Source organism: Pseudophryne corroboree, chromosome 7 (genome assembly GCF_028390025.1).
Source record: "Pseudophryne corroboree isolate aPseCor3 chromosome 7, aPseCor3.hap2, whole genome shotgun sequence".
NCBI lineage: Eukaryota > Metazoa > Chordata > Amphibia > Anura > Myobatrachidae > Pseudophryne > Pseudophryne corroboree.
Genome location: NC_086450.1, coordinates 422,022,808 through 422,043,906, shown reverse-complemented (window position 1 = coordinate 422,043,906; position 21,099 = coordinate 422,022,808). Strand labels below are relative to the sequence as shown.

The window sequence follows — 21,099 nt, the reverse complement described above, 5'->3', positions numbered from 1 at the left end:
AGCATAATGAAGGCAACAAAGCGAAGACCAACCAGACCAAGCAAGTGATGGGGCCCCCCTGAAGCTCGGGGCCCGGGAGGGTTGTCCCCTTTGACCCCCCCCCTGTCGCCAGGCCTGTGTGCCACTGCCAACCCACCTCTGTGCGGCTGCCGTCGAGTCTGCATCACGTCACCACAAGTGCAATGTATGCTATCCGGCACTACACAGCACACCAGTGAAACCCATCACCACAGTGTTAATAACAATTGTAGCCACAAGGTGGCAGCACATACTAATGCAAAGGGACATTTTTGTTCATCCTATAGAAAATTCTGGATTTAGAGCACATAAACAGTTATAGACAATAACTGTAAAAGCGATTTGCTGCTCTCCATTAGTTAATGAATACATACAGGCAATAGAAATATATATCATCTGTCCTTATATAAAATAGATTCACTAATGTAAACCTGTAAAGCCAATAGCCAACATATGAGACTATCATGGTGACACTATACAATAATACACTATTAAACGTTAAAAAAGATTAAGGGTGGGATGTACTAAAGGGAAAATACAGTAAACCCCTCCTCTGTTTGTGGTTTTGCCGCATTTCCCATATGTACTAAGCCCAACAATGCCGGACTTCGGTGCGGAGGGTAAGGACAGCTCTAATTGGGAGAGCTGTTCTTTCCGTTACTAATCACATATTAGTTCGTTAGTACATATTTGAATAGTATCAGCGCAATGTGTGAAAGGGGTGTAGTATGTTATGCCGGCACTTGGGATCCCGGCGCCGGTATGCAGGCCACGCTGCGCTCGCCACGCTATTTATTCTCCCTCCAGGGATGTCGTGGACACCCCAAGAGGGAGAATAGTTGTCGGTATGGTGGCTGTTGGGATTCCGGCATTGGTATGGTGAGCGCCGGGATCCCGACAGCCGGAATATCAAATGCCTCCTGTGTGGAAGGAAGTACCACAAGAGGTTTGTACATCCTGCCTTAAGTCAGCAGAAGAATGGACATAATTAATGCGTACAAAATCTCACAGAAAAAAACAAGGTTATACATTCCATTTAGCCTGTAGGATGCACTGGTTCATAAATCCAGCAAGCTTCTAACTGGAGGAGGAGATTCCCTTATTGCCACCCCTAATGTCTTTGGTAGGGAGGCCAATCCTGGGATCGGGATTGGTGGGATCCCCGGATTTAGGCCAAAAAATGGCCGGGATTCAATCCCGGGATTGGAAACTCCAATCCCAGGGATTGCGGGATTTACCTGCCCCATTGTGTTTTTAATGCCGGGCAGCATTGAGTGTCCTCAGGAGGCTCAGATGTTGCCCGGCTTTCTCCCCCTGCCCCCGGCAGTGTGTACTGCACAGAGTGACATGATGTCAGAGGTCACGTTGCGCAGTCTGACACTAGCTGCCCATGCCGTCCGGGCCGCACCTCGTCGCCTGCAGTGTGTGAGCCCTCCCACCCACAATTGTGACTCTGACGCCAGCCACCCACACCGGCCGGACTGCACCTCAGCGCCCACGAGCATGGCTCCCATCCACGATGGTGAGAATTTGTGTGGGCTGGGCGAGTTTTCAACCCAATCCTGGGTATCTCGGGAATCCCTGGATTGACCGTTTTTCAATCCCGATACCCGTCACATTACACCACACAGTAGTGCCCCTTATACACATTACGCCAGGTAGAGCCCCTTATACCACACAAGAAAAACAAAAATACATGAAAAAAAAAAAAAACCCTGACTCATGCCCTTTACATTATTTGTAATTTTCCTCCTTATAGTAATGCCCCTTACACATTATGCCACGCACTGTAATGCCCATTACACATTATTCCACACATCGTAATGCCCATTACACATTATACCACACACCGTAGTGCCTAATGCAATTTATGCCACACACCATAATGCTTATTACACGTTATGTCCCACACCGTAATTCCTTTTACACATTATGCTACACATGGTAATGCCTTTTACACATTAAGCCACACACTGTAATTCCTATTACACTTTACGCCACACATCGTAATGCACATTACATGTTACGCCACACACCGTAATGCCTATTAAATGTTATGTCACACCATAATGCCCATTACACATTATGCCACACACCATAATGCCCATACACTGTAATGTCCCTGACACCAATAATGTCCATTACACATTATGCCCCACAGTAAGGCTTCTAATTATTTTTAAATTACCTGCTCATGACAGCAGTCTCATGCTTGCTGCCAGGGGTCTCATGCTCATTGCCAGGGGTCTTATGCTCGTTCCCAGGGTTCTCACGCTCGTTGCCAAGGGTTTCATGCTGCCCACACGCATGCGCAGTTCTGACAGCTGCGAAAAAGTGCAGCGTGCATATGGGTAGGAATGACCCCACAGGACGCTGCAGTAAAATGATCCCCCCCCCTATCTACAGCACAGAGACTTGCTGCAGATGCAGTGGCATACCCTCCAGCTGTACCTTTTTGGCAGGTACAGTCACTTTTTTTTATGGTCTGTACTCTGTACCCTTTTTCTGGCTCTCCAAGCTTCCATTGAAAGTATAGGAAAAGGGACGTGACCACGGCACTTTACCCATGGCCACGCCCCCTTTTTTCAAATTTGTAGCGATTTTTATGTGTAAATTGTTGCAGGTTATGTTGCTGCAGATTAGAGATGAGCGGGTTCGGTTTCTCTGAATCCGAACCCGCCCGAACTTCATGTTTTTTTACACGGGTCCGAGCGACTCGGATCTTCCCGCCTTGCTCGGTTAACCCGAGCGCGCCTGAACGTCATCATCACGCTGTCGGATTCTCGCGAGGCTCGGATTCTATCGCGAGACTCGGATTCTATATAAGGAGCCGCGCGTCGCGGCCATTTTCACACGTGCATTGAGATTGATAGGGAGAGGACGTGGCTGGCGTCCTCTCCGTTTAGAAATTAAAATAGATAGGAGAGTGAGAGTGAGACACTTCATTTACTTACTGGAGCTTAGGAGGAGTTATACTAGTGACTGATGACCAGTGACCTGACCACCAGTGCAGTTTTATAATTTATTATTATTTAATAATCCGTTCTGTTCTTGTTCTCTGCCTGAAAAAAATGATACACAGTGACTCAGTCACACTCACATACCATATCTGTGCTCAGCCCAGTGTGCTGCATCATCTATGTATAATATCTGACTGTGCTCACACAGCTTAATTGTGGGGGAGACTGGGGAGCAGTTATAGGTTATAGCAGGAGCCAGGAGTACATATTAAACAGTGCACACTTTTGCTGCCAGAGTGCCACTGCCAGTGTGACTGACCACTGACCACTGTGACCAGTGACCTGACCACACTGACCACCAGTATAGTATATTGTGATTGAATGTCTGCCTGAAAAAGTACACTCGTCGTGTGACTTGTGTGGTGTTTTTTTATTCTATAAAAATTAAAAAACTCATTCTGCTGACAGACAGTGTCCACTCCAGCAGGTCCGTCATTATATAATATATACCTGTCCGGCTGCAGTAGTGATATATATATATTTTTTATATCATTATTTATCATCCAGTCTACTAGCAGCAGACACAGTACGGTAGTTCACGGCTGTAGCTACCTCTGTGTCGGCACTCGGCAGTCCATCCATAATTGTATACCACCTACTCGTGGTTTTTTTTTTCTTTCTTCTTTATACATACTACATCTCATTATCATCCAGTCTATATTAGCAGCAGACACAGTACAGTACGGTAGTCCACGGCTGTAGCTACCTCTGTGTCGGCACTCGGCAGTCCATCCATAATTGTATACCACCTACCCGTGGTTTTTTTTTTCTTTCTTCTTTATACATACTACATCTCATTATCAACCAGTCTATATTAGCAGCAGACACAGTACAGTAGTTCACGGCTGTAGCTACCTCTGTGTCGGCACTCGGCAGTCCATCCATAATTGTATACCACCTACCCGTGGTTTTTTTTTCTTTCTTCTTTATACATACATACTACATCTCATTATCATCCAGTCTATATTAGCAGCAGACACAGTACAGTACGGTAGTCCACGGCTGTAGCTACCTCTGTGTCGGCACTCGGCAGTCCATCCATAATTGTATACCACCTACCCGTGGTTTTTTTTTTCTTTCTTCTTTATACATACTACATCTCATTATCATCCAGTCTATATTAGCAGCAGACACAGTACAGTACGGTAGTCCACGGCTGTAGCTACCTCTGTGTCGGCACTCGGCACTCGGCAGTCCATCCATAATTGTATACCACCTACCCGTGGTTTTTTTTTCTTTCTTCTTTATACATACTACATCTCATTATCAACCAGTCTATATTAGCAGCAGACACAGTACAGTACGGTAGTCCACGGCTGTAGCTACCTCTGTGTCGGCACTCGGCAGTCCATCCATAATTGTATACCACCTACCCGTGGTTTTTTTTTTCTTTCTTCTTTATACATACTACATCTCATTATCATCCAGTCTATATTAGCAGCAGACACAGTACAGTACGGTAGTCCACAGCTGTAGCTACCTCTGTGTCGGCACTCGGCAGTCCATCCATAATTGTATACCACCTACCCGTGGTTTTTTTTTTCTTTCTTCTTTATACATACTACATCTCATTATCAACCAGTCTATATTAGCAGCAGACACAGTACAGTACGGTAGTCCACGGCTGTAGCTACCTCTGTGTCGGCACTCGGCAGTCCATCCATAATTGTATACCACCTACCCGTGGTTTTTTTTTCTTTCTTCTTTATACATACTACATCTCATTATCATCCAGTCTATATTAGCAGCAGACACAGTACAGTATGGTAGTCCACGGCTGTAGCTACCTCTGTGTCGGCACTCGGCAGTCCATCCATAATTGTATACCACCTACCCGTGTTTTTTTCTTTTCTTTCTTCTTTATACATACTACATCTCATTATCATCCAGTCTATATTAGCAGCAGACACAGTACAGTACGGTAGTCCACGGCTGTAGCTACCTCTGTGTCGGCACTCGGCAGTCCATCCATAATTGTATACCACCTACCCGTGTTTTTTTTTTCTTTCTTCTTTATACATACTACATCTCATTATCAACCAGTCTATATTAGCAGCAGACACAGTACAGTACGGTAGTCCACGGCTGCAGCTACCTCTGTGTCGGCACTCGGCAGTCCATCCATAATTGTATACCACCTACCCGTGGTTTTTTTTTCTTTCTTCTTTATACATACTACATCTCATTATCATCCAGTCTATATTAGCAGCAGACACAGTACAGTACGGTAGTCCACGGCTGTAGCTACCTCTGTGTCGGCACTTGGCAGTCCATCCATAATTATATACCACCTACCCGTGGTTTTTTTTTTCTTTCTTCTTTATACATACTACATCTCATTATCAACCAGTCTATATTAGCAGCAGACACAGTACAGTACGGTAGTCCACGGCTGTAGCTACCTCTGTGTCGGCACTCGGCAGTCCATCCATAAGTATACTAGTATCCATCCATCTCCATTGTTTACCTGAGGTGCCTTTTAGTTGTGCCTATTAAAATATGGAGAACAAAAATGTTGAGGTTCCAAAATTAGGGAAAGATCAAGATCCACTTCCACCTCGTGCTGAAGCTGCTGCCACTAGTCATGGCCGAGACGATGAAATGCCAGCAACGTCGTCTGCCAAGGCCGATGCCCAATGTCATAGTACAGAGCATGTCAAATCCAAAACACCAAATATCAGTAAAAAAAGGACTCCAAAACCTAAAATAAAATTGTCGGATGAGAAGCGTAAACTTGCCAATATGCCATTTACCACACGGAGTGGCAAGGAACGGCTGAGGCCCTGGCCTATGTTCATGGCTAGTGGTTCAGCTTCACATGAGGATGGAAGCACTCAGCCTCTCGCTAGAAAACTGAAAAGACTCAAGCTGGCAAAAGCACCGCAAAGAACTGTGCGTTCTTCGAAATCCCAAATCCACAAGGAGAGTCCAATTGTGTCGGTTGCGATGCCTGACCTTCCCAACACTGGACGTGAAGAGCATGCGCCTTCCACCATTTGCACGCCCCCTGCAAGTGCTGGAAGGAGCACCCGCAGTCCAGTTCCTGATAGTCAGATTGAAGATGTCAGTGTTGAAGTACACCAGGATGAGGAGGATATGGGTGTTGCTGGCGCTGGGGAGGAAATTGACCAGGAGGATTCTGATGGTGAGGTGGTTTGTTTAAGTCAGGGACCCGGGGAGACACCTGTTGTCTGTGGGAGGAATATGGCCGTTGACATGCCTGGTGAAAATACCAAAAAAATCAGCTCTTCAGTGTGGAGGTATTTCAACAGAAAAGCGGACAACAGGTGTCAAGCCGTGTGTTGCCTTTGTCAAGCTGTAATAAGTAGGGGTAAGGACGTTAACCACCTCGGAACATCCTCCCTTATACGTCACCTGCAGCGCAATCATAATAAGTCAGTGACAAGTTCAAAAACTTTGGGCGACAGCGGAAGCAGTCCACTGACCAGTAAATCCCTTCCTCTTGTAACCAAGCTCACGCAAACCACCCCACCAACTCCCTCAGTGTCAATTTCCTCCTTCCCCAGGAATGCCAATAGTCCTGCAGGCCATGTCACTGGCAATTCTGACGAGTCCTCTCCTGCCTGGGATTCCTCCGATGCATCCTTGCGTGTAACGCCTACTGCTGCTGGCGCTGCTGTTGTTGCTGCTGGGAGTCGATGGTCATCCCAGAGGGGAAGTCGTAAGCCCACTTGTACTACTTCCAGTAAGCAATTGACTGTCCAACAGTCCTTTGCGAGGAAGATGAAATATCACAGCAGTCATCCTGCTGCAAAGCGGATAACTGAGGCCTTGACAACTATGTTGGTGTTAGACGTGCGTCCGGTATCCGCCGTTAGTTCACAGGGAACTAGACAATTTATTGAGGCAGTGTGCCCCCGTTACCAAATACCATCTAGGTTCCACTTCTCTAGGCAGGCGATACCGAGAATGTACACGGACGTCAGAAAAAGACTCACAAGTGTCCTAAAAAATGCAGTTGTACCCAATGTCCACTTAACCACGGACATGTGGACAAGTGGAGCAGGGCAGGGTCAGGACTATATGACTGTGACAGCCCACTGGGTAGATGTATGGACTCCCGCCGCAAGAACAGCAGCGGCGGCACCAGTAGCAGCATCTCGCAAACGCCAACTCTTTCCTAGGCAGGCTACGCTTTGTATCACCGCTTTCCAGAATACGCACACAGCTGAAAACCTCTTACGGCAACTGAGGAAGATCATCGCGGAATGGCTTACCCCAATTGGACTCTCCTGTGGATTTGTGGCATCGGACAACGCCAGCAATATTGTGTGTGCATTAAATATGGGCAAATTCCAGCACGTCCCATGTTTTGCACATACCTTGAATTTGGTGGTGCAGAATTTTTTAAAAAACGACAGGGGCGTGCAAGAGATGCTGTCGGTGGCCAGAAGAATTGCGGGACACTTTCGGCGTACAGGCACCACGTACAGAAGACTGGAGCACCACCAAAAACTACTGAACCTGCCCTGCCATCATCTGAAGCAACAAGTGGTAACGAGGTGGAATTCAACCCTCTATATGCTTCAGAGGTTGGAGGAGCAGCAAAAGGCCATTCAAGCCTATACAATTGAGCACGATATAGGAGGTGGAATGCACCTGTCTCAAGTGCAGTGGAGAATAATTTCAACGTTGTGCAAGGTTCTGATGCCCTTTGAACTTGCCACACGTGAAGTCAGTTCAGACACTGCCAGCCTGAGTCAGGTCATTCCCCTCATCAGGCTTTTGCAGAAGAAGCTGGAGACATTGAAGGAGGAGCTAACACGGAGCGATTCCGCTAGGCATGTGGGACTTGTGGATGGAGCCCTTAATTCGCTTAACAAGGATTCACGGGTGGTCAATCTGTTGAAATCAGAGCACTACATTTTGGCCACCGTGCTCGATCCTAGATTTAAAGCCTACCTTGGATCTCTCTTTCCGGCAGACACAAGTCTGCTGGGGTTGAAAGACCTGCTGGTGAGAAAATTGTCAAGTCAAGCGGAACGCGACCTGTCAACATCTCCTCCTTCACATTCTCCCGCAACTGGGGGTGCGAGGAAAAGGCTCAGAATTCCGAGCCCACCCGCTGGCGGTGATGCAGGGCAGTCTGGAGCGACTGCTGATGCTGACATCTGGTCCGGACTGAAGGACCTGACAACGATTACGGACATGTCGTCTACTGTCACTGCATATGATTCTCTCACCATTGAAAGAATGGTGGAGGATTATATGAGTGACCGCATCCAAGTAGGCACGTCACACAGTCCGTACTTATACTGGCAGGAAAAAGAGGCAATTTGGAGGCCCTTGCACAAACTGGCTTTATTCTACCTAAGTTGCCCTCCCACAAGTGTGTACTCCGAAAGAGTGTTTAGTGCCGCCGCTCACCTTGTCAGCAATCGGCGTACGAGGTTACATCCAGAAAATGTGGAGAAGATGATGTTCATTAAAATGAATTATAATCAATTCCTCCGTGGAGACATTGACCAGCAGCAATTGCCTCCACAAAGTACACAGGGAGCTGAGATGGTGGATTCCAGTGGGGACGAATTGATAATCTGTGAGGAGGGGGATGTACACGGTGATATATCGGAGGATGATGATGAGGTGGACATCTTGCCTCTGTAGAGCCAGTTTGTGCAAGGAGAGATTAATTGCTTCTTTCTTGGTGGGGGTCCAAACCAACCCGTCATTTCAGTCACAGTCGTGTGGCAGACCCTGTCACTGAAATGATGGGTTGGTTAAAGTGTGCATGTCCTGTTTATACAACATAAGGGTGGGTGGGAGGGCCCAAGGACAATTCCATCTTGCACCTCTTTTTTCTTTAATTTTTCTTTGCGTCATGTGCTGTTTGGGGAGGGTTTTTTGGAAGGGACATCCTGCGTGACACTGCAGTGCCACTCCTAGATGGGCCCGGTGTTTGTGTCAGCCACTAGGGTCGCTTATCTTACTCACACAGCTACCTCATTGCGCCTCTTTTTTTATTTGCGTCATGTGCTGTTTGGGGAGGTTTTTTTGGAAGGGACATCCTGCGTGACACTGCAGTGACACTCCTAGATGGGCCCGGTGTTTGTGTCGGCCACTAGGGTCGCTTATCTTACTCACACAGCTACCTCATTGCGCCTCTTTTTTTCTTTGCGTCATGTGCTGTTTGGGGAGGGTTTTTTGGAAGGGACATCCTGCGTGACACTGCAGTGACACTCCTAGATGGGCCCGGTGTTTGTGTCGGCCACTAGGGTCGCTTATCTTACTCACACAGCTACCTCATTGCGCCTCTTTTTTTCTTTGCGTCATGTGCTGTCTGGGGAGGGTTTTTTGGAAGGGACATCCTGCGTGACACTGCAGTGACACTCCTAGATGGGCCTGGTGTTTGTGTCGGCCACTAGGGTCGCTTATCTTACTCACACAGCTACCTCATTGCGCCTCTTTTTTTCTTTGCGTCATGTGCTGTTTGGGGAGGGTTTTTTGGAAGGGACATCCTGCGTGACACTGCAGTGACACTCCTAGATGGGCCCTGTGTTTGTGTCGGCCACTAGGGTCGCTTATCTTACTCACACAGCTACCTCATTGCGCCTCTTTTTTTCTTTGCGTCATGTGCTGTTTGGGGAGGGTTTTTTGGAAGGGACATCCTGCGTGACACTGCAGTGCCACTCCTAGATGGGCCCGGTGTTTGTGTCGGCCACTAGGGTCGCTTATCTTACTCACACAGCTACCTCATTGCGCCTCTTTTTTTCTTTGCGTCATGTGCTGTTTGGGGAGGGTTTTTTGGAAGGGACATCCTGCGTGACACTGCAGTGACACTCCTAGATGGGCCCGGTGTTTGTGTCGGCCACTAGGGTCGCTTATCTTACTCACACAGCTACCTCATTGCGCCTCTTTTTTTCTTTGCGTCATGTGCTGTTTGGGGAGGGTTTTTTGGAAGGGACATCCTGCGTGACACTGCAGTGACACTCCTAGATGGGCCCGGTGTTTGTGTCGGCCACTAGGGTCGCTTATCTTACTCACACAGCTACCTCATTGCGCCTCTTTTTTTCTTTGCGTCATGTGCTGTTTGGGGAGGGTTTTTTGGAAGGGACATCCTGCGTGACACTGCAGTGACACTCCTAGATGGGCCCGGTGTTTGTGTCGGCCACTAGGGTCGCTTATCTTACTCACACAGCTACCTCATTGCGCCTCCTTTTTTCTTTGCGTCATGTGCTGTTTGGGGAGGGTTTTTTGGAAGGGACATCCTGCGTGACACTGCAGTGACACTCCTAGATGGGCCCGGTGTTTGTGTCGGCCACTAGGGTCGCTTATCTTACTTACACAGCTACCTCATTGCGCCTCTTTTTTTCTTTGCGTCATGTGCTGTTTGGGGAGGGTTTTTTGGAAGGGACATCCTGCGTGACACTGCAGTGACACTCCTAGATGGGCCCGGTGTTTGTGTCGGCCACTAGGGTCGCTTATCTTACTCACACAGCTACCTCATTGCGCCTCTTTTTTTCTTTGCGTCATGTGCTGTTTGGGGAGGGTTTTTTGGAAGGGACATCCTGCGTGACACTGCAGTGACACTCCTAGATGGGCCCGGTGTTTGTGTCGGCCACTAGGGTCGCTTATCTTACTCACACAGCTACCTCATTGCGCCTCTTTTTTTCTTTGCGTCATGTGCTGTTTGGGGAGGGTTTTTTGGAAGGGACATCCTGCGTGACACTGCAGTGACACTCCTAGATGGGCCTGGTGTTTGTGTCGGCCACTAGGGTCGCTTATCTTACTCACACAGCTACCTCATTGCGCCTCTTTTTTTCTTTGCGTCATGTGCTGTTTGGGGAGGGTTTTTTGGAAGGGACATCCTGCGTGACACTGCAGTGACACTCCTAGATGGGCCCTGTGTTTGTGTCGGCCACTAGGGTCGCTTATCTTACTCACACAGCTACCTCATTGCGCCTCTTTTTTTCTTTGCATCATGTGCTGTTTGGGGAGGGTTTTTTGGAAGGGACATCCTGCGTGACACTGCAGTGCCACTCCTAGATGGGCCCGGTGTTTGTGTCGGCCACTAGGGTCGCTTATCTTACTCACACAGCTACCTCATTGCGCCTCTTTTTTTCTTTGCGTCATGTGCTGTTTGGGGAGGGTTTTTTGGAAGGGACATCCTGCGTGACACTGCAGTGACACTCCTAGATGGGCCCGGTGTTTGTGTCGGCCACTAGGGTCGCTTATCTTACTCACACAGCTACCTCATTGCGCCTCTTTTTTTCTTTGCGTCATGTGCTGTTTGGGGAGGGTTTTTTGGAAGGGACATCCTGCGTGACACTGCAGTGACACTCCTAGATGGGCCCGGTGTTTGTGTCGGCCACTAGGGTCGCTTATCTTACTCACACAGCTACCTCATTGCGCCTCTTTTTTTCTTTGCGTCATGTGCTGTTTGGGGAGGGTTTTTTGGAAGGGACATCCTGCGTGACACTGCAGTGCCACTCCTAGATGGGCCCGGTGTTTGTGTCGGCCACTAGGGTCGCTTATCTTACTCACACAGCTACCTCATTGCGCCTCTTTTTTTCTTTGCGTCATGTGCTGTTTGGGGAGGGTTTTTTGGAAGGGACATCCTGCGTGACACTGCAGTGACACTCCTAGATGGGCCCGGTGTTTGTGTCGGCCACTAGGGTCGCTTATCTTACTCACACAGCTACCTCATTGCGCCTCTTTTTTTCTTTGCGTCATGTGCTGTTTGGGGAGGGTTTTTTGGAAGGGACATCCTGCGTGACACTGCAGTGACACTCCTAGATGGGCCCGGTGTTTGTGTCGGCCACTAGGGTCGCTTATCTTACTCACACAGCTACCTCATTGCGCCTCTTTTTTTCTTTGCGTTATGTGCTGTTTGGGGAGGGTTTTTTGGAAGGGACATCCTGCGTGACACTGCAGTGACACTACTAGATGGGCCCGGTGTTTGTGTCGGCCACTAGGGTCGCTTATCTTACTCACACAGCTACCTCATTGCGCCTCTTTTTTTCTTTGCATCATGTGCTGTTTGGGGAGGGTTTTTTGGAAGGGACATCCTGCGTGACACTGCAGTGACACTCCTAGATGGGCCCGGTGTTTGTGTCGGCCACTAGGGTCGCTTATCTTACTCACACAGCTACCTCATTGCGCCTCTTTTTTTCTTTGCGTCATGTGCTGTTTGGGGAGGGTTTTTTGGAAGGGACATCCTGCGTGACACTGCAGTGACACTCCTAGATGGGCCCGGTGTTTGTGTCGGCCACTAGGGTCGCTTATCTTACTCACACAGCTACCTCATTGCGCCTCTTTTTTTCTTTGCGTCATGTGCTGTTTGGGGAGGGTTTTTTGGAAGGGACATCCTGCGTGACACTGCAGTGACACTCCTAGATGGGCCCGGTGTTTGTGTCGGCCACTAGGGTCGCTTATCTTACTCACACAGCTACCTCATTGCGCCTCTTTTTTTCTTTGCGTCATGTGCTGTTTGGGGAGGGTTTTTTGGAAGGGACATCCTGCGTGACACTGCAGTGACACTCCTAGATGGGCCCGGTGTTTGTGTCGGCCACTAGGGTCGCTTATCTTACTCACACAGCTACCTCATTGCGCCTCTTTTTTTCTTTGCGTCATGTGCTGTTTGGGGAGGGTTTTTTGGAAGGGACATCCTGCGTGACACTGCAGTGACACTCCTAGATGGGCCCGGTGTTTGTGTCGGCCACTAGGGTCGCTTATCTTACTCACACAGCTACCTCATTGCGCCTCTTTTTTTCTTTGCGTCATGTGCTGTTTGGGGAGGGTTTTTTGGAAGGGACATCCTGCGTGACACTGCAGTGACACTCCTAGATGGGCCCGGTGTTTGTGTCGGCCACTAGGGTCGCTTATCTTACTCACACAGCTACCTCATTGCGCCTCTTTTTTTCTTTGCGTCATGTGCTGTTTGGGGAGGGTTTTTTGGAAGGGACATCCTGCGTGACACTGCAGTGACACTCCTAGATGGGCCCGGTGTTTGTGTCGGCCACTAGGGTCGCTTATCTTACTCACACAGCTACCTCATTGCGCCTCTTTTTTTCTTTGCGTTATGTGCTGTTTGGGGAGGGTTTTTTGGAAGGGACATCCTGCGTGACACTGCAGTGACACTCCTAGATGGGCCCGGTGTTTGTGTCGGCCACTAGGGTCGCTTATCTTACTCACACAGCTACCTCATTGCGCCTCTTTTTTTCTTTGCGTCATGTGCTGTTTGGGGAGGGTTTTTTGGAAGGGACATCCTGCGTGACACTGCAGTGACACTCCTAGATGGGCCCGGTGTTTGTGTCGGCCACTAGGGTCGCTTATCTTACTCACACAGCTACCTCATTGCGCCTCTTTTTTTCTTTGCGTCATGTGCTGTTTGGGGAGGGTTTTTTGGAAGGGACATCCTGCGTGACACTGCAGTGACACTCCTAGATGGGCCCGGTGTTTGTGTCGGCCACTAGGGTCGCTTAGCTTAGTCATCCAGCGACCTAGGTGCAAATTTTAGGACTAAAAATAATATTGTGAGGTGTGAGGTATTCAGAATAGACTGAAAATTAGTGTAAATTATGGTTTTTGAGGTTAATAATACTTTGGGATCAAAATGACCCCCAAATTCTATGATTTAAGCTGTTTTTTAGTGTTTTTTGAAAAAAACACCCGAATCCAAAACACACCCGAATCCGACAAAAAAAATTCGGTGAGGTTTTGCCAAAACGCGGTCGAACCCAAAACACGGCCGCGGAACCGAACCCAAAACCAAAACACAAAACCCGAAAAATTTCCGGCGCTCATCTCTACTGCAGATGCAGTGGTACTATTTTGGGGTGTGGAACTGGAGCTGCAGCTACATCAACCCCATTGTTAATCCTGCTCTGGGAACACACAGCAGCCAAAGGGAAGACCCTCCCATTGGATGTAACCTGTGTGGAAGGGCGTTTCTCACCCAATCAGCTGTGGACTGGTTGTGATAGTCCTGCTGCTAGCCACGCCCAGCTTTAGCCACACAGTCACAGAGTGACAGATCTGGGCTATTATATAGGAGATGCTTCCTGGCTTTTACATACCTCCCAACATGACCCTCTCCAGGAGGGACAGAATGCTCTGCTCCTGGTCTTCCCTCTTAATGTATGATTGACATCACCTGTGGTGAAACACCTTTCTTATCCATTAACCTGTTCAAAACAGGTGCCGGCAATCATAAATTAAGAGGAAAGCCCAGAAGCAGAGCATTGTGTCCCTCCTGGAGAGGGTCATTTTGGAAGGTATGCAAAGATTTATGGTGTTGACACAGTTTGGAGAGCTGATTACACTTGGTGTTTTATAAGACTCTGTTTGTGTACGAGCTAAGACGTTATATTGCATGTGAGCACAAGTTCCATAATATCCGTGGAGCATTTGGGATGAAAAAAGATGAGTCGAGGAGGGAAGTAAAGGATCTGATGTCACTTTTTTATTTGGCACGCATATTATTACTCTCCATAAGGATTGTGATCACACTGAAGGTCCTAGCTCAGCGCAGATTTCCTGGCAGTATGCAGTGAGCCATAACATGAGCACACAACAGAAGAGGTGACCTAACTCAAGGCAGCTGTGAAAAAAGAGCTGATAGAGAACAACAAAGAGTTTTTTTTACCTAAAGAGTTTATTAAATGCTTGTCTTACTCCGTGAGTACTAACAACTTTAATGCTGCATAATATCTGTGACTACACTACATGGACATACTACTGTATATAATATTTGTCGCTGTCTGTGCAAGCTTGTTGCATATTGCTACTTTTCTTATATTTGTGTGACTGCATAGTACAACTTCCTTAGTTGTGCATGCAATTCTCTCACTTTTTTGTTGGTGTTTTGAATTATTCATTTTTCTGCAGTGGGGTACACTGGTATTCCACAGGGAATAATATTGGGGTGTAGAGTTGGATCTTGATCAGAGGCACCAACAGGCTAAAAGCTTTGACTGTTCCCAGGATGCCTTGCACCGCCTCCTCTATATCCCCGCCTCCAGGCACTGGAGCTCAGTTTGTAAGTTTGTGCCTGCAGTGCAGGCAGCTAACAGGGAGGACTGCGCTAGGCAGCCCTGAAAAGAGCTTTTTGAAGAAAGAACACTTCAAGGGCCGCAGCACAGGCACTTAAAAGTGCTATATGTTGTATTGACATATCGTGCTGCGGCTCCCTCACCTTCCCCAGCGGCGCTGTATACTCCTGCGCCCTGGTTGCCGGGTACTTACAGCGGAGGGCTCCGGTCACTTCACGGCACACACCTGCTTGCTGCTCTCCTGGATCGTGTGGCCGCATCTTCGAGAGGAGGTTAGAGGGTCCCCAGGCAGGACCCGCTAAATCGCGGTCTCCAGGAGACGGACCGTGCGTGCTGGCGTGGACACTGTGGCTGTACAGGACCCCAATAAACCACCAGGGCAAGGGGCACAGGTCAGATTTATTAAAATCCATTTCAAATAGGCCCCACAGTACCCAGTGGTGAAGTCCAGCAAGAGGATAAGGCTCTGACCTGTAGCCCCTTCCCCAGCCCCAGGCGCTATTTACTGCAAATGTTTCCGTCCTGGAACTGCATCTCTCTCTCTCCCTCACTCCCGGTCAGCGTTTGGGCACCATTGCACACATGCTGAGCTGATTCTGGGACTGCTGGGCAATGTCTCCTTTGTGAAGCCGCCTGCATCATCAGCGCTGTGCATTTACAGGACACTTAAGTATTCTACATGTCATTTAGACAGTGTTAGTTAAGAACAAGGTAATAACTTCAGGGTTACTTAGTAGAAGTACCCTGTGATATACATCCAGTCTTTACTGTGCATTGTTATATCTGTATATATACATAGCTTTACTTAGTCCAGTTACTTAGTATTGCTAGTCCAGTGCAGTTTTATTGTTTGTAATAATTTCTGAATTGTACATGTGACTGTGTGTGCCAATAGCTGCTGTGTGGTCTCTGTTCAGTGTATCTCACACATATTGCTATCCATATATTCCGTACCCTGAGGGGGGTTCTAAGTGCGTCAGGGTTCTCATATGATATAGGCCCTCATTCCGAGTTGATCACTCGCCAGCTGCTTTTAGCAGCAGTGCAAACGCTAGGCCGCCGCCCTCTGGGAGTGTATCTTAGCTTAGCAGAAGTGCGATCGAAAGGTTAGCACTTCTGCAACTAAAAAATTTCATGAAGTTTCAGAGTGGCTCAAGACTTACTCCTAGCTTGCGATGACTGCAGTCTGTTTAGTTTCTGGTTTGACGTCACAAACACGCCCTGCGTTCGGCCAGCCACTCCTGCATTTTTACCTTGCACGCCTGCGTTTTTTAGCACACTCCCTGAAAACGCTGAGTTGCCGCCCAGAAACACCCACTTCCTGTCAATCAAACAACGAACACTCGAGCGACTGAAAAGTGTCGCTCGAGCTTGTGTAAAACTACAAAGTTTTGTGTGAAAGTACTTAGCGCATGCGCATAAATGCTCGGCAGCGAGCGATCAACTCAGAATGAGGGCCATAGTGTCTCACAGTATATACTACTTTGGTATTTTTCTCTGTGTGTTTCAGTCACCATATACCTCTTAAATTCTCTGTTTGTGCTCTGCTTTGCAGTCACACTATACAGGGGATTTTTGTCGGGTATTTTGTCTGCTTTTATTGTACTATTACGCCCTAAGGTTACGCTTACAGATAATGTCTGCTAAACAGGGTGGTAGATCCATGGCTGATCCTGCACCATGCAGTGCTGACACCATGGATTGCTCGGAGGAAAATATTGCAGCTGAGGGTTCAGGTACCGGGGGTTCTATACCCCTCAGTCAGTCTGCAGCACCGGGGGCACACGAAGACCCACCTTGGGCTGTCTTTTCTAATTTACTAACTACGCTGGTAACTAGACTTGCGCCCCCTGTGGGACTTCCTGTGCCTTTACAGCCACATATTGTCCCTGCGGTTAATCCCCCATGGGCAGATAATCTGTCCACTCAGTTACAGCAATTAAATCAGTCTTTGGCAAAACAAAAACCTAACCCTCGCCCGCCTAAGACCAAGGTGTCATCTAAGTGGGCCATTACTTTCTCACAATCCACACATGTTTCGGATACTTCATCTGATGAAGATGGCGCATATACTAACCCATCAGACACTGATGCAGATGCTTCTGATGGGGAATCTATTACACAGGTTGATGTTCCTGACCTCTTGGAGGCTATCAGACTGATTCTTCAAATTGATGATGAAGCAGAACCTCCAGATACCTCTAAGAAACCTGATAAGTTCAAGCGTCAGAAGGTTACTAAATTCGTTTTACCACATTCTGACCATTTGGTTGACATACGTCAGGAATCCTGGGAGTATCCAGGAAAGAAATTCTCCCTGTCTAAGAAGATGCTAGCTCATTATCCCCTGTTATGCACACCAGTGCCTGCAGGAATGTACTGGTTAAGCAAAGAGAATAAAAAAGAAAGACTCTGTGTTGGGGCACGCTTAGAAATTTGAAAAAAGTTTATTAAAACTTAACATTTAATTAATAACGAATAAAAGTAATGAGGAGTTTGATACAAAAAAATTGTTCAAGAACACAAAGTAAACATATATATTGACAGAAATCAGGATAAGCCTGATACAAAATTATGGGCACCTGTGGTGAAAAATATACTGAAAAACATAAAAAATTACAAAAAATTAATATTATTAAGGTGCCTGAGTTAATCAAAATTCAAAATTGGAGTAGAGGTAAATGATATGTACATATAATCACCGCAGTGATAATTGTAGGTAAGCACCTAGTCTAAAACCTCATGAGAATAGATGAGAGGCACAAAGGTTCATAATTGAAATGTCAAATGACTGAGGGTAATCACCTGGTAGAGATTCTGTTTGCTAAAAGGCTAGATCCTTGTAGATAACAAAGCATTTAAGATAAAAGTATGATTATGAAAGATACAAAAGAGCATTGATAAATAAGCCTAAAGGCAAAGCCAATTGTAGATAAATAGAAGGTTTGCGGGAAAGTTGGATAAGGAATAGGTAAGTTTCAGAAGTTGCTCTAACACTTCTGCTGTTTGTGATCAGAGGTCACAATCTTACTGCACCTGATATTCCCAAGAGGTCACCCTACTAGGTACTGATCAGGCTTATCAGCGCTTAGCTTCCAAGGTCGGATGAGATTGGGCGTTGCTGCTGAAATATGGCAGTAATAAACACTAGGACACAAATGAGAGAGTGTAATGAGTAGTGAGCAACAAGGTACTTCTGCTGTCCAGTTTCTAGCGCAGATTCTCTGTTGCTGTGAGCATTGCAGAGAGTGGTCTCGCATCTGGATGAGAGGGTACTAAAAATAGAAGTGAGATATGCTCAGAATAGGGAGGAAACCCTGCCTTCTGCTGTCCACTGTCTTATATAGATATATAGCGGACAGTGGATGAGAGAGGTGGATTAGGCTTACCTATTGAAAAAAAGGGTGGTGGGAAAATTAGAAGAAGGAGAAGAAATGGTAATGTGGTGAGATCACAAATTAACAAAAAATTAAGTAAATTATGAAATAAAACAATCATGAAATCAACGATTAATTGGAAAAAGGAAAGTAAACACAGGCTGCATGGTAAAGGCTTACCAAAATGGGTATAAGACCCTGTTTATGCAGAAAGGATTCTGCAAAAAAGTATTACATTTAAAAGGAAATACCAGAAAATGGTTTAGAGCAATAATTAAGGATCAAAAATAGCAAACATGGAAAAAAACAATATTGATTATATATCAGTATCAGTTAAATAACTGGAGTCCAAATGGGCACATACAATACCAGGGAGTCCCAAAAAGTGATCTGAGCTAGAAAGAGTTCAGCATCACTGAGCACAGACGGACCGTTTCACCAGGGTGGCTTGTTCACTGTGAACTGTTATGCACACCAGTGCCTACAGGAATGTACTGGTGTCTGAACTGTTATGCACACCAGTGCCTGCAGGAATGTACTGGTGTCTGAACAGATAGGGATGCAAAACAAATGAACTCACAGACAGACTGGGGAATATGACATTACGTACACAGAAGGTGATAAGGTAACAAAATAAACACAAAGTGAACAGAGAAGCCCAGAGGCTAAGAAACTGGGTGTCTCCCTAGTATTAGGAATGCTCAGATGGAAAAAGCAAGATGTTGCTAAGGGCAACATACGTAGAGAACCCGAAATGCTGTTGCTAAGGGCAACAGCAAAACCCTAAAGGGTTACCAACGGGTGTGGCAGTAAACTCCTTGGTCAGAGATGGAATGATAGACACAAGGAGTCTCCACAATCCTAATCCTCACTTGCAGTGCACAGGTTCAGCTTACTGCCACTAAACTGACACCTGAACACCTTGCACAGTGAGACAGGATTTAGGCAGGCAAGTCTGAGAATACAGCCGCAAACTTGCTAAGTTCACAGAGTAGCAAAAGAACCCCAGCAAGTTAAACGACTGACTCCAGTCTTACTGCTAGGTCTGGATTGGCAGAGTGTAGTACCAAATCCCAAGGCCTATTTGCAGTAAGCAACAACAAATACAAAGCTACACAGTACTGGCTAACTTTCAGGAACTAACTAACCAACAAAGATTCAGCAGCATCTGCTTAACCTGAGAAGAGGCCTTATATAGCAGGTGATGTCCACGCCCCACTCAGACCTCACAGACTGTGAGCACAAAAACCAGCACCGGATCCCCTGCCGTGCACAGAGCCTGTAACCACTGCACAGCAAAAGACCCGAACCGGAGTATCAGCTGCGCTCAGGTTACTCCGCTAGCACTTGTCTCCCGGTTGCCATGACGACGTGGCAGCACAGGGCAGGAGACCCTAACAGTACCCCCCCTCTGACGAGGGGTCAAAGAACCCCTACCACCGGGTTTATCGGGGAACTGCGAGAAGAAAGAGCGTATCAGTCTGGGGGCATGAAGATCACAACTGCGCACCCACGACCGCTCCTCCGGGCCATACCCCTTCCAGTGCACCAAAAACGACAGCCTACCCCGAACCATCTTGGAGTCAAGAATCCTTTCAACAACAAACTCCCTCTGGCCACGTATCAGAAGAGGGGAAGGTCTTCCACTGGAAGAAGGATTACTAATCGCCCGTTTTAAAAGGGAACAATGAAATGTTTTATTGATACCCAAAGAACGGGGCAGATCTAACTGAAATGCCACCGGATTGATAACCCTGGTGATCTTATAAGGGCCGATGAACCGGGGGCCTAACTTATGAGATGGCTGTCTCAACTTCAAATTCTTGGTAGACAACCAGACGAAGTCTCCTAATTTGAAGCTGCAGGGTCTTTTCCGCTTATCAAAAACCCTTTTGGTCACTAATGACACAGACACAAGGGCTTTCTTCACTTTCCTCCAAATACCTCTAAGGACCGAAACCACAGAGGAACCACCAGGCGTGGAGTCCAGGGGGTCAAAAGAATTGGCCTTAGGATGATGCCCATACACACAAAGGAAGGGAGAGATCCCTGTAGCAGAGTGAGCCGCGTTGTTATAGGCAAACTCCGCCATGGACAGATGAGCAACCCAGTCAGTCTGACACTTGGAGACATAACACCTGAGGAACTGCTCCAAGGACTGGTTCACCCTTTCAGTCTGCCCATTAGACTGCGGATGGTAGCCTGACGACAAGCTGACAGAAATCTGGAGATCGGAACAAAATGCCCTCCAGAATTTGGCCACAAACTGGGATCCGCGGTCAGAGACCACATCAAGTGGCAACCCGTGGAGACGCACAACATGCAGCATAAATAATTCAGACAGGCGTCTGGCCGATGGCAGCCCAACCAGTGGAACGAAGTGCGCCATCTTCGAAAACCTGTCAACGACAACCCAGATGGCTGTCATCCCCGAGGATTTGGGCAAGTCCACCACAAAATCCATTGAAATGTGGGTCCATGGCTTAGATGGGATAGAGAGTGGATGTAATGGGCCAACAGGAACCCCTCTAGGAGTCTTATTTCGGGCACAGATGTCACATGCCCGAACCCACTGATCCACATCCTTAGCCACCGAGGGCCACCACACCGCCCTAGATAGCAACTCCCGAGTTCTGGCAATACCCGGGTGACCTGCCGACTTCTTGGCAT

At 47.4% G+C, this 21,099-nt stretch overlaps 1 protein-coding gene and 1 pseudogene across 1 annotated transcript in view; one reads left to right on the top strand and one right to left on the bottom strand.

Annotated features, from left to right (window-relative positions):
* Window positions 1-14,256: 14,256 nt before the first annotated feature.
* The window catches only part of LOC134943816 (NXPE family member 2-like), a 109,142-nt gene continuing 102,299 nt past the window's right edge, over window positions 14,257-21,099 (top strand). The window contains exon 1 of the mRNA XM_063932430.1: window positions 14,257-14,678. The gene's annotated coding sequence lies outside the window, so the exon portion shown is untranslated. The remainder of the gene's footprint in view (window positions 14,679-21,099) is intronic.
* LOC134945947 (5S ribosomal RNA) lies at window positions 18,077-18,195 on the bottom strand (annotated as a pseudogene).